Source organism: Mauremys mutica, chromosome 6 (assembly GCF_020497125.1).
Source record: "Mauremys mutica isolate MM-2020 ecotype Southern chromosome 6, ASM2049712v1, whole genome shotgun sequence".
In the NCBI taxonomy this organism is placed as follows: domain Eukaryota; kingdom Metazoa; phylum Chordata; order Testudines; family Geoemydidae; genus Mauremys; species Mauremys mutica.
In genome coordinates, this window is record NC_059077.1 from 74211502 (window position 1) to 74223849 (window position 12348).

At 42.0% G+C, this 12348-nt stretch overlaps 1 protein-coding gene across 6 annotated transcripts in view; it reads left to right on the top strand.

Annotated features, from left to right (window-relative positions):
* Positions 1 to 267: 267 nt before the first annotated feature.
* CSNK1G3 (casein kinase 1 gamma 3) overlaps positions 268 to 12348 on the top strand; it is a 153962-nt gene continuing 141881 nt past the window's right edge. For 5 of the 6 annotated variants that reach the window (XM_045020930.1, XM_045020933.1, XM_045020932.1 and 2 more), the window contains exon 1: positions 268 to 485. The gene's annotated coding sequence lies outside the window, so the exon portion shown is untranslated. Of the gene's footprint in view, positions 486 to 659; positions 682 to 12348 lie in introns of those variants that run through there. The other variant, XM_045020931.1, reaches the window with a different exon arrangement.

Genomic DNA, 12348 nt, shown 5'->3' on the forward strand with positions numbered 1-12348 from the left:
CTCCAATCACATTTCCTCTCCTTCCTCGTGTCATTCAGGCCCCGCCCACCCGCGAGCGTGGCCTCATGTGCCCCCGCCCCCTGCTTTCCTTCGGCCCGTTCCTGCGGTGGAGTCCGCGCCCCGCCCCTCCTCCCCGTCTCGCTTAGCCCCGCCTCCTGTGGCTGGCGGGGGGCGGGGCGGGAAGGGGCGTGCGCTGTGTGTGTGTGTGTGTGTGTGTGTGTGTCGCGGGCGCCGCTCCTGCCGAGGCGGTTTCCGCCGCCGCTTCCCTCTGACTCGGAACCCCTCTCGGGCTGCGCCCTCCCCCTCTGACCCCATTTTTTCCGCTCGCACCGCAGGCGGGGAGGGCGCCGGGCAGGATCCGAAGGGGTCAGCGCGCTGGGGGCACTCGCCGCCTTCCGGACAGCCCCAGCGAGCGCTCCGGAGCCGGCTCCTCTCCGCCCCCTGCAGCGGCGGCGGCGGCGTCTCCTGCCCCAAGTGCCCGGGAGGTAACTGCCCTCTGCTCCGGGGTGTGACTCGCATCCCGGCCGGCGCCGCTCCCCCTTCCCCCCGTGTGGGCTAAGCAGCGAGCGGAGGGCTGCGGTCGGGGGACTCGCCCGGTGTCTGTGACGTGAGGCGCTTGCTGGAAACAAGCTCGGCGTGGGCAGCGCCTCGGTGGGGCGGGTGGAGGCTGCGGACGGGGAGGTAGCTGGGGCCGGGTGGAGAGCGCGTATTGTGTGGCAGGGGGGCGTGCGTATGCGGGCCGGGGCGCTGGGAGGTTGCCTGGCTTCTCGGGTAGGCGGGAGCAGGGCATGATCGTCTGGTTGTGACTCAACAGGCACCTCCAGTGTGTTGCTGCGTTGTGTTTGTGTGTGTGTGCGCTCGTCTGGGGGACGTGCTTGTTTGCTCCTTTTACACGGGAGTGGAAATGACACCGAGACACATCTGTCCTTGTGGAGGAGGCGTGGGGGGAAATCTGGGCTTGACTCCCCGAGCCAGGAGGGAATCGAGAGTCTAATCTCATCCATGAAGGGACACGGCTCAACAGACCAGAATCCAGATTTAAGGCGCTGGGGGAGAGAATATTGCTATTGTGGCTGGCACTGCCGTGTGTTGTGCGTAACCCTTCCCAGCTTCGGGTGGTCAGACCTCACTACTTCTTTTGCTTTGTTTACTGTTTGCTGCAAAAGTCATTCTAAATAATCTAATTGGAGAAGCATTACTGACTTACTTTTTCTTTTCATTACTTTAATCATTCCTTGCATACTACTGATAACTAATATCCAAGAAATGATCTGTTTTTGTGGGAATAGGTCAATATTTTCTGTCTGTAGAACTGTGTTAAGTACATTATATTAGGTTGTTGAGTAAAGCGAGTCCAAGTGAGCTAGTGTTGATGTTTTAAAAAGTCCCGATTAACTTTAGTAAACAGGGGTTCTGTCAACTTGATTTTTTTTAACTCACTGATTTTAAAAATAAATAAATAATTGAATTTCTATGTGACCACCTTTTAAATGCCCTAGATAGGGTCATTTAAGAATAAGAAAGCAGAATACATCAGATCTTGAGTACTGCTTTAATGCTTTGAGTTCTGTTTTCAAAAATATTTGTCTTGGGAGTGTTTTTTGGGCTGGACCAAGATGAAAACACTCATGGGTAGTCAAGTTTCTACTTGACCTGCCTGATCCTGAAGAATTGCAGGTCATGTTTTTGATGACAACTTAACACTTCTCCCACAAAATACACTTACCTTTGAAAGTGCCAGTCCAATGATCTACTTGCTACAATACTAATTTGGCTCATTGTGATCATGTTTCACTAGCTATTAGATTGTCCCATAATAACTTTTTGCAGGAGTAATGTGGTTACTGTTTTTTTCTAATCTTGCCAGTACAAGGCACCAAAACATAAAAAATTCTTAAGTGCATATTGGGGAAACTTGCATTTGTAAACGTAAGATTGTTGCCATACCCATCTTTATTTTTTTAAAAATAGCTGCATTAAGTAATCCCAGGAATATTTGTAACCAACTTGTAATATCTAGGTGTTCTGGGGTCAAATTGTTTTATTTGTATTTCTTAAAAAAAAAAAAAAGAAGCTCAAAATTTGTTTTGAAGAATCATATCCTGGTTTAAAAAAATTCTTAAGTCTTGAGCCATACAGCATTAGTGTGTGTTTATTAGGATCCAGGTGTATTAAGGGTAGACCATCCAGGTTGAAGAGTAAAGTGGAGGTAGTTGCTGCCTACTAAATTTTCCAGATGTATCAAATTACAGAAACAATCATGCTAAAAAACAGTATACTGATCAGTTGCAACATTTAATAATTTTAAATGTCTGCCTCTAGTGGGGTTGCTGTAGTGTTCAATGGGGAAAAAAAGTTGTAGCACAGTGTAGTTCATTCCCACTTAAAGGACCTTTTTAAAACTTCTAAAAAAAAAAAAAGATAAGCTATTTCTTATCACTTAGCTTTGATTTTTTAAAAACTGTTATTTTGAAATGAGATACAATGCAAGTATTGCAGTTATAAGAGTGACCACAAACCATGTGAAGAAAAGAATTTACATGATGAAACTCAAAGTTAGCAATGAATCTGGGAGTCTTGCATGTGAATAGTTACTGTATATACACGTTCATTAGCCTGTTCGTTTATAAGCCGACCCCAAAAAATTGATAGGTAAAAATAGCAAAAACTGTATGACCCTTTCATAAGCCGACCCTATATTTCAGGGGTTGGAAAACTTTGGCTCCCGGCCGGTCAGGGTAAGCCACTGGTGGGTTGGGATGTTTTGTTTATTTGAAGCACCTGTAGGCATGGAGTCCATCAGCTCCCTGTGGCTGTGGTTTGCAGTTCCCAGCCAATGGGAGCTGCACCACTTCCAGCAGTTCCCATTGGCTGGGAACGGCGAACCGCGGCGACAGGGAGCTGAGGGGCTCCATGCCTGCAGGCGCTCCAGGTAAACAAAATGACAATGTATTAGATCAGGGATTGGCAACCTTTGGCCCGCGGCCCACTGGGGTGAGCACCCAGGCGGGCCAGGCCGGTTTGTTTACCTGCCACGTCTGCAGGTTCAGCTGATTGTGGCTCCCACTGGCTGCGGTTTGCCACTCCAGGCCAGTGTGGGTGGCGGGAAGCGGCATGGGCTGAGGGATGTGCTGGCCACTGCTTTCTGCTGCCTCCATTGGCCTGGAGCTGCGAACCGCAGCCAGTGGGAGCTGCGATCAGCTGAACCTGCAGACGCGGCAGGTAAACAAACCGGCCCGGGCCGCCAGAGTGCTTACCCTGGTGGGAGCAGCAAAGAATCCTGTGGTACCTTATAGACTAACAGACGTTTTGCAGCATGAGCTTTCGTGGGTGAATACCCACTTCTTCGGATGCAAGAAGAAGTGGGTATTCACCCACTCTTGCATCCGAAGAAGTGGGTATTCACCCACGAAAGCTCATGCTGCAAAACGTCTGTTAGTCTATAAGGTGCCACAGGATTCTTTGCTGCTTTTACAGATCCAGACTAACACGGCTACCCCTCTGATACTTGATACCCTGGTGGGCCGCGGGCCAAAGGTTGCCGATCCCTGTACTAGATATTCAATTCAATGATTCCATGGAGTTTAAAATCATCAAATGTTGGTGTAGACCCGTTTATAAGCCGACCCCCGCTCTTTGATGTGTCACTTTTACCAAAAATATTCAGCTTATGAATGAGAATATACGGTACATTGCTGGGAAACCACAAATGTACACCACAAGAGCAAGCAAAAGTGAGAGGTGCACTGATGGCAATCTATAATTCATTCAGTCTAAGGTGTCTATTTGTGTATCTTTCACGTTCTGGTATTGATTTACTTGTGATTTTAGAGAGATATGCAGTTGCCTTTCCCCAAATTATTAAATGTGAAAAATTGAGGCAAATATTCAGCTAATTACCACATGTTTATATTTGTAGCATGTGTGTAAATGGATTGGTAGCTTAAGTAAACATATATTCATATTTTCTCCTTCAGTTAAAATAAATGGCTCTATTAAATCTTAGTTCTGTGGAAATAGGATAGTAAGAAAGCAGTCTGGAAAGATGGGCTTGTGGTTTAAAGTACAGAGCTAGTAGGCAGAATATATGGGTTCTACATTGGTCTGAGCCAGCTTCAGTGCCTCTGTTTCCTCATTTGGAAAATGGAAACACCAATCTCTGACAACAATACTGCAACAATCTTAGTTCCTCTTTGTTATAGAAGCTCAAAATGCTTTACACCATCAGTTCAGCGTTCTCCAGTCAATTGACAAATGCTTTAATAGTGAATAGTAAAATACTGTGAGCTGAGTACTCAAAAACACAGATGAGCCAGATTTTTTTAGCTCATCTGTTTTGTATCTTTTTAATGGTAGATGTAGTAGTGTATTGGTATCTGCAAAGTAAATGGATAAATATTTTGCACAAAAAAACCTTTAACGGGGTATTGAATTTTGATATGCATAAAATCTATTAATTTACCTAATTAATTCTTTTACCACATCAGATGAACAGCATTTTATCTCTTTATGTATTGAATTTATTTTTAAACAAGTCTTCACTATAATTACACATTTTTTTTTTTGCAAACTTATTCCTTTACCAGGTATTTTTAAAAAGGATGCCACTATATATATGTGCTTAGAGTATACATATTATATATCTTGAGAATGTTAAATTTAATAATACAAGAAATTGAGAAGTAGCAGCATAGTTACCAGTGGGCAATGGAAGTCATCTTCAATATAAAGTACAGTAGAACCTCAGAGTTACTAACACTAGTTATGAACTGACCTGTCAACCACACACCTCATTTGGAACTGGAAATATGCAGTCAAGCAGCAGCAGAGACTCCTACCTCCCCCTCCCTCAAAAAAGCAAGTACAGTACCGTGTTAAATGTAAACTAATAAAAAAGGGAAATTAAAAAAAAATTGACAAGGCAATTGATTGATTTTCATTTAACTTAAGAAGGTTAAAAGCAGCATTTTTCTTCTACATAGTAAAGTTTCAAAGCTGTATTAAGTCAATGCTCAGTTGTAAACTTTTGAAAGAACAATCATAACATTTTGTTCAGAGTTATGCACAACCTTTATTTCTGTGGTGTTCATAACTTGATACTTTCCAGATCTAGCTGCTATTCGATGTATATAAATGTCTATCTTCAATATTGTACCTTAAAAAACACACACATGCATTTAGCCACTGATGCTCCTAGTGTTCTTTTGCTGCCCTGTGTTTAGGAGATAGCCTTCATTGTAAAAGAATAGAAACAAAAGGATGCCTTATAAAAGCAGATGAATAATGGGTCAGAGAATTGTCTTTACATGAACCTGTGCATCAGTTGATAGTAGCACAGTGAGCTTTATGGCATAGATTGCAGGGAGGATATTTAAACATTGTAACTGTGTTGTAAAATTCACATACTGAGTATGTTGTAGTTAGATTCATTTGACAAAGCTGCTTTTTTTTCATGTGCCAGTGACTGCCTCTCCTACTGTTTGCCTATTAACCTTTGTCCACCAGTTCTACTTCTAGCATTCTAAGCCTTTCAGTTTTATACAGATGCTGTATGTCACAGATTTGCACTTGTTGAGCCTCAAACCAAAGTAAATTGGGAGTGATAGAGGGGGTTCCACATTTGGGGAAAAAGGAGGAAATTTAATCAGAAGCTGGAGGTGATTGATGGCAATTTACATCTCTCAGGTTGTCTGCAGGCTCAGGAAGACAACTGTGAAACAGTTTTCATGTGCTTCATCTTTGGAAGACTGCAAGGGTTAGAATAATGTTTTAAATGAAAGCTTAGAATCTGCTGCACAGCTTCAGGAACAGGCAGATTCTGTTGTAAATTTTGTAGCTTTGCAGTTGGAATGCACTGGGGCCTGGGTATAAGGCACTTGTTTCCCGGTCTTTTAGGGAAAATATCACTTCATAAAATCAAAACATTATGTATGAAAAAGTTCTTAAGTAACTTGGTGTTTTTTAAGCTGTTAGTAAAAATTTTCCTTTGAGGTCTGTGCAGTGAACTTGTGGTAATGAAGGTAGCTTGACTTTACAGTGGAAGGATATGAAGGATTTTTTTTATACCAATAGCTTTTTAAATAATTTTATAAAACTCTTAAAAATGACAAATAGAACATGTGATGGGGTACTCGTTTGTGACCTGAATAACTGAATCATGGTGCTGTCACACATGAAGAAGCCGACAAGCTGAAATGATGATAAAACTTTTTTCACCCCATGCCATTCTTGATTTTCATGTATATTGAGGATATCCACATCAGATCTCACCAAATCTGAGAAATTGCTGAACCTGTATGATAGTGTATTTTGTGCCTTTGACTGCCTCGCCTGTGCACTGACCACTAAACATTCTTATTTTTCTAATAGCTTTCAAACAGGTGTAACTTTTTGGTTTTAATGATCTGACGCAAAAAGGCCTTTTCCTTTCCCTTCAAATGTAAGATTTCCTCATTCAATTACTCTGGTTTTAAGTTCTGGAAATATTCTATCCTGGGGCCTTTGGCAGTTCTGAGGTCTGATAGCTGATGATATGGCTAGAAACTCATGTATCACAGTTGAGAGTAAGGATCCCGAACACTAATTATATTTAGTATTTGTTTCCAGACTTGATAGGTTAAGATCTGTCTATCTATGGCTTTTGATAATAAATAGTACTTGTAAATCCAAGTTGTATAGTATAACAATAAATAATACTAATAAACATAAAATAATTCCTAAACAGATGAGGTAAAAACAATGTAGGGTAAACATTGTCTGTCTTCCTAAGCTTTTTTTGTAAGTTTTAACTTACACAAATATCTTAGCTATCTTTTTTAAAATGTAACTTGTGATACCCTTTTGGAACTTAAAAAACTTTCAGCCTCTACTTCGGAGCTGTTAGGTTGCATTTGAGATTTTTGTTCGTCAAAAAAAGGGGATGTAATATGTGACAAAGTTTAATTTTTGTTTGTTTAATCTCAAACATAGAGGAAATGTGCAAAGTTGTAACTGGTTTTCGAAGCTCAAACTTGTGTTCTGTTTTTCCTTAAAATCAGTGGACATTCTGGGTGAAATCCTGATCCTATTGAAGCCAGTGGCAAAATTCCCTTTGTTTTCAGTGGGATCAGGATTTTGTCCTTTGTGTTTACATTGGCAGTGTTAGTAATAATAATAAAAAAGGTTTAGTTCATATTTACTATTGTAGTTCAGTTTAATATAAGTTCTTAACACTTAAGAGAGAGAACATGAGAAAACTCTTTTAGGCACTGATTCAGCAAAGAACTTGTGTGCTTGTCTTAGGGCCTGATTGAAAACCTACTGAAGTCAGTGGAAAGATTTCAATTGATTTCAACAGTAGAGGACCATCAGTAATGGCTGGGTTCTTTTGAAATGGAATGTTCAGAAGGTTCTCATATATCGAGCGACTAATTGGCTAAAATAAAGCAGGTTTCTGGTTTGCTTATTTGGTGCCAGTGATTCCTTTTACATTTTACTGTTTTACTAAAGTTAATTAGGTTTATTTTCCATAATCTTTTAATATAAAAAAGTTTAAATGTAGGAGTTACTGCAAAATGTGACATTCTGATGCAAATGGGTTATAATAAAGAAATGTTTTAAGTGAGTATTGCAAGGTCTCGGGTCACAGCTGCAAGAGTGGAAGTCTGATAGCAATTGGGATGTTCAGCAAAGGAGTTGGTGCGGTTGGTAGTATGTACATAATTAAAATAGGTAAGCTATGATTGAAGACGCATCTTGGAGATTCTTATAACGTCAAGATCCATTTGATTTTCATGCTGCTTGTTTGACATAATCAGAAACTGATAATTATAGTTCACTTGAAGTTCACTTTGTCAGCTTTTTTCCTGTAATGTTGTGTCTCAGTCACATTTTTTGTGCTGGTCCTTTCATTGTAGGCACAGCAGCAATGCCTATAGTTAAGATCGCCTAATAGTTTCCATTGTCAGTGCCTGTTTTCAGTTGCTTTGTCAGTTTGGACTTAAACCTTCCATGCCAGGTGTCTGGCTGATTTTTTGGAATTTCAGCAAAATCAAATTGAGCTATCTCTGAGAGTGAGGTTAGGGAAAAGTACATGGTTCTTCCAATGTTTTAAAAAAATCTCTCATCTGTTTTATTGAGAAGTTCTAGCACCTCCCTGCTTTGAAGCAGGGACTGGAAACTTGACATGGAAAGGCCTAAGTTTAGGAGGTGCCTTTTACTGTTTCATGAAAATCCACCCACATTTGGATGAGTTTTAAGAATATTGCTACTTGTACATGCTTAGTAGAGGTTTGTTAGAGTTTAGCAGCTAAATTCTCTAAAGATCCAATATACATTGAGCATGCCCCAATCCAGGGTTCTAGAGCTGAGCAATACGTTTTCTGCAAAAGCTATGGTGTTGACGTAGCTTACAGGAAAGCAGCACAGACCCCGGTGCAGCTCCTGTTCCGGCTGCCTTGGGCTGGCAGCAGGGGCTCACAGCTTTGTCCGCGAATCTCAGCATCTTCACTTTCTGGCTGTAAGTGAGTACCCTGTGTGTGGGAGTGGAGGGGTATGCAATACAGGCACAGTACAGTATTTGCATTTTTTCTGTTCCGCTGCTGCCTGATTGGTTACTTCCAGTTTCACATGGTGTCTGGTTCACTGGTCAGTTTGTAACTCTGGTTCTCATATCTTTAAGGTTCTGCTGTAGAACCCAGAGTTTGTCCCAGTATTCCTCTGCTGACAGCAAGTAGCAGTAAAACACACTGGCTAGCTGTCTCATCTCCTAAAGGCTGGTCCTCATAGAGCAGGGGTGGGCAAACTTTTTGGCCCGAGGGCCACATCAGGGTTGCGCAACTGTATGGAGGGCCAGATAGGGAAGACTGTGCCTCCCCAAACAGCCTGGCCCCTGCCCCTTCCCACTTCCCGCCCCTGTCTGCCCCCCTCACAACCCCCAACCCATCCAACCCCCCCTGCTCCTTGTCCCCTGACTGCCCCCTCCCGGGACCCCCGCCCCCTATTCAACCCCCCTGCTCCCTGTCCCCTGACTGCCCCAACCCTTATCCACACCCCTGCCACCTGACATCCCCCCCCGGGACTCCCACGCCCTATCCAAGTGCCCTCTGCTCGTTGTCCCTTGACCACCCCCTTATCTGACCACTCCCTGTCCTCTGACTGCCCTCCCGACCCCTATCCACAGCCCCGCTCCCTGACAGCCCCCCCGGGACTTCCACTCCCAACCCTCCCTGTTCCCCATCCCCTGACCACCCCCACAGAACCTCTGTCCCATCCAACTGCCCCCCAGGACCCCCTGCTCCCTTACCCAACCCCCCTGCCCCCTTATCAGCATCAAGAGCTCGCAGCCGCGACACCTGGCCAGAGCCAGCTGTGCTCCCCACGCTGCCCAGCGGGAGCAGTGGGCTAAAGCGCGGCCCGCGTGGCTATGGGGGAGGGGAGACAGCAGTGGAGGGGCCCGGGACTAGGCTCCCTGGCCGGGAGCTCAGGGGCTGGGCAGGATGGTCCTGCAGGCTGGATGTGGCCCGCAAGCCGTAGTTTGCCCATGTCTGTCATAGACCCGAAGAAGTGGGTATTCACCCACGAAAGCTCATGCTGCAAAATGTCTGTTAGTCTATAAGGTGCCACAGGATTCTTTGCTGCTTCTACAGAACCAGACTAACACGGTTACCCCTCTGATACTTCAACTGTTCTGTTAGCTTAACTGGTAGAGATCTGTCAAGGTACCATCACTGCTGATGATCCATGTGAGGGGCCAGTATAAATTCATTGATGGGAATTTTTTCAGATTGCTTCCCAAAAATGTAGGAATTACTGAAAAACAGAATGCCAGACACTTTTTGCAGATACAGACTAACACGGCTGCTACTCTGAAACCAACATTTAAGGTTTCCCATGCAACTTCTAAGTTTCGGTCCTCTTGTTCATATGCATGATGATAAGATCTTTGATTACATGATGACGTGCTGTTTTTCCCCCACAGGATCCACCCAGCTCATTCAGTACCTAGGATGGCCGGTGCTCACTGAATGGGTAGAAATATATTATTTTGTCATCACAATTAAGTGTGTGGCCCCATGTCGTATTTACCTCAGACCACCCAAACCCTATGCGAAACACAGAATTATTAATTCCCTTTGGATGCTCATCATAGTATCAGAATTTCAAACAGTAATGATTTTCTCTTCCTAACATACTTGTGAAGAAAGTACTGTAGAAGCTGGTATTATTCCCATTTTATACTTCCTAACATGAGTGTTTGATTTTTGCACGTTTGGGTTTTTTAGCATAGTTTTTTAATGTGATGATTTAGACACTTTAATTTGCTTTGCTGTGTAATGAATTAAACACTGGTAGTACAGTGACCATTGTAGAAAAATGGAGCATGCATTATGTAGTATTAGCTAACTCAGCATTAACTTTCACTCAGCATTGGACGTTATAACGTGTTTGGGAGAGAGGTGCCTTTTCTGACTTTGGAGAAAATGATTGGCTTTGGTGTATTGGGATCCTAGTTTTTATGTTGCTTCTGATATTTCAGATATAGGGCTGTGTAGAGCAAAAGGGTGGGGGTGGGGGGTGGAACTGGAGCTGGCCTTTAATGTTGTTTTAACTTTGACCTGTGCTGCAACAATTACATTGTCTGCTCTGAATCACTGATGATCAGAAAATACTATATAAAAATGACAAAATTAGGCATGACAAATTGGGATACTAACATTTGGCTTAGATAGATCTCTGAACTTCTAAATTTTAACTTTAGACCTTTACATAAGAAAGTTACAATGATTTAACTAAAAATGAGATTTTTAAACTACTGCAAAAGTCTGTGTGCACACCTATTTTGGCTTTAAACCAGCTCAGTTTAAATTGATTAGGAATTGGTTTAAGCTAAACTAAAATAACAATGTCCACAAAGGGGTTTGCACAAGTTTAACTAAATCAGTAAAATCACTCCTTTAGTTAAACATTTGCAACTTTCTTCTCTTGACAGACCTCACCGTGTTTAAATAAACTGTCTTTTATTATATAGTTTACTGACAATTTTTTTCTGCACAAAGGGCTGCATAGGATAGATTAAATATGTGTATGTTATCTCTGAAAATTTGAACTAATTATATATTTAGAAAACGCTATGCTTGGCAATTAAATGTTGGAGGAGTTTAAACATAATTTTGGATTAAATTATGTAAATTTATGTGGTTTGGCAGATGAAATCGTCTGTGCCTTGGAAGTGTGTAATTTTTTAAAAAAAAGGCTTAATCCTGCAGTACTTATTCAGGTGAATAACTTTCTCATGCAAGTGGACCAGTGGATTTCAATGGGGCTGCTCCAGTGAATAAAGTTGTTTTTTTATCCGTAAGTGTTTGTAGAATCTGACCCAAAGTGTGCACTTGTAGGTTTTTTGTACAAACTACAGGAAATTATTCTTAGTTCAGGGACGTGACATAAGAATATAGAGTCTATGTTGCATATAGATGTAATAGGATGAGTTAAGGTGACTGGCCTTGATTTTAGAACTCCTTTCTGGTAGTTTGGTCTCATCACAAAAGTTGTTGGAAAGCAGTACCTGCTTACATAATTAAGCATCTCCGTTCTAAATTCTGTTTTCAGTTAATTTTAATTCTGAAGCTTTCCTCTATTGTGTTGTAATTTCTCAGAGTTGGTCTGTGACTGCACGGAAATTCTCACGTTAAGCTTGAGCAGAAATGCTTCATAGATCTTTCAATTAGCATAGCAAGGGCCAAATACTTTCCTTATAATAAACAATCTGATCATGTGATTTTGAACAGCTCTACAGTCTGGATTAGAAAGTTTAAATTTGGCATTGATGCTGTCATTGACAAGTCTGTTTTCATATGGAAATTTGGTTTGATTTCGCAGGCATATGGTGAAAATGGCTGTTAGGTTGTGAAAGGGATTTTCTCAGTAAGCTCCTAATGATCTGAGAGGAAGTGGTGCACTTGTACGCATAGCTGAGGTAGATGCATATTTTAAAAGTGCACTGAAGTGCCCATTACCTGAAATAAGGCCTGTTCAGGAGGCGCTTAATTCCACATGCACCTGGGAAGGTGCTGAGGGAAGGCTCCTGGAAGTCTGTAGAAGAGAAATGTTGAAACGTGTTTACGCAGGACAAATTAAAATTTACTGTGTGAAACTAGTTTCAATTTCATTGACTTCTCCAATTCTCATATTACTAGATTCTGTAAAGTTATAGGAAACTTATGTATTATAGTAGTATGAGGAATAGTAGTATGTTATGTAATTAAACTATATGGTAATGCTTATGCCCAAGAGAGCAGTTAAGATTACATGTTTTGTTTTAATTTAATCACTTTCTGATTCTGCAATGTTTTGTTTTTCAGTCTTAAT